The sequence below is a fragment of the Octopus bimaculoides genome, chromosome 10 (genome assembly GCF_001194135.2).
Source record: "Octopus bimaculoides isolate UCB-OBI-ISO-001 chromosome 10, ASM119413v2, whole genome shotgun sequence".
NCBI classification, from domain to species: Eukaryota; Metazoa; Mollusca; class Cephalopoda; order Octopoda; family Octopodidae; genus Octopus; species Octopus bimaculoides.
This window is the reverse complement of record NC_068990.1, coordinates 91,342,697-91,344,704: the sequence shown is the minus strand read 5'-3', so window position 1 is coordinate 91,344,704 and position 2,008 is coordinate 91,342,697.

Here is a 2,008-nt window from a genome sequence, read left to right as displayed (position 1 = left end):
TCTTGGACATTATATGAACCTTAAATACCAATTACATTTTCTAAGTTCTTTTTTTTTTTTTTACGGTGCATGGATTCTGCATTCTGGCTAATTTGGAGTTAAGAAGGTCAAACCATGCTGACAGACAGGTAGGTAGATAGTGGAGTGTAGAATTCCTTTACTGTGTCCAAATTATTTGGTAATGTATCTTTCCTTCTGTGAACCTTAATATACTTCATGGTGATGACTTTGGTATGAGGATACTTAAAGGTTGGGTTCCCCTTGCACACCCCGTTTGCATGCATGCTGGTCAATAATGTGACCAATCTGAAATACACACAAACACAGACAACCACACATACACAAATGTATGTGAAGCTATGTGACCTCCTACTGACAACTGTAAAATTGTGGTTTTGAATCCCACAACAGCAGTCTGTTGTGTTCTTCAACAAAATACATCATTTCCACATTTCTCTGGTCCACTTAGCCGTAAATGTGCAACCATATGATGCCAGCCACTCCGAGAGTGTAATGGATGCTTCTATGTGCCACTGGCAAATCGGTAGCCACTAAACCTTTTTTTATTTTCTCTCCCTGTTTATTTTTGTGTTCCTTTCTGTCAAAGAGCGTAGGCTTGTACCTTAAAAGACTGTCTCAATTCCTGAGCGTTAAACTAATACATCTGTTTGTTGTTTACACAACTGTCTTTGTCTTTTGTTTTGTTTTATAAATTCTCATTATATATAATATATATATATATATATGTATGTATGTTGCCAGTACCACCGGACTGGTCCTCATGCCGGTGGCATGTAAAAAGCACCCACTACACTCTCAGAGTGGTTGGTGTTAAGAAGGGCATCCAGCTGTAGAAACTCTGCCAGATCAAATTGGAGTCTGGTGTAGCCATCTGGTTCGCTAGTCCCCAGTCAAATCCTGCAACCCATGCTAGCATGGAAAGTGGACGTTAAATGATGATGATGATGATGTATATATATATATATATACATATATATGCATGCAGTTGGTTAAATTAGTGGAATAGAAGTTAAGCAGCTAACTCAAATGCCACCGAATCTTATAATTTTATATCCACGAAGTCTCATTTAGCTAGTTATCATCAGGTATTACAGGTATTGCATACCTGTTATCACATACCATTGTGATTTCTCTTTACTATTTCATTAATGCTAGAGAAATAGTTACAGAATAGTTTTGCTGCTAATGGCAAAGTGAAAAGACACATAAAAAAACTTGCAATGAATAGATCTCTGCATGTGGGTCATCACATGTGGCTCTGTGACTCTTGGGTGTAATTGACAGAATGGAATGTCACCTTTCAGAAAGTACATTAACATTCCAGTGCCATGGGTTGTGTAGGTCCTGTATTTTGTGCATTTGAAATGGTCCAATGCATAGAAATAAACACATAAATAAATAAATAAATGCTTTCTACTAAAGCCACAAGGCCTGCAATTTTAAGGGAGGGGGCTAGTAGATTACATCGACACCCCACTCCCACCCACCAAACGCTTAACTGGTACTTATTTCAGAGGTGTTTTATAGAAATATTGCCAGATCAGATTGGAGCCTGGTGCAGCCACTGGCTCTCCAGATCACAGTCAAACCGTCCAACCCATGCCAGCATGGAAAGCGGACGTTAAACGACGATGATGACGATTTATATATCAATCTATTAAAACAATATTATTTTGGACGTATAACTTCTGTGATAAATTTTTTTGATGCAATTTTTCCTGCTCTTGCTTTATAATATATATATATATATATATATACACTCACACACACACACATGTATCTATACACATACACTTATACATATATGTATGTGGACAAGTGTATGTATGTATATGTATGTGTGTATATATTCATGCACACACACACACACATATATATATATATATATATTAATATATATAATTATAAACATATAGGGATCAGCATGAGTTGCTTCACCAACATACTGAAAATTTAGAAATAGCAGTCAAAGAACTACTAATTCTAA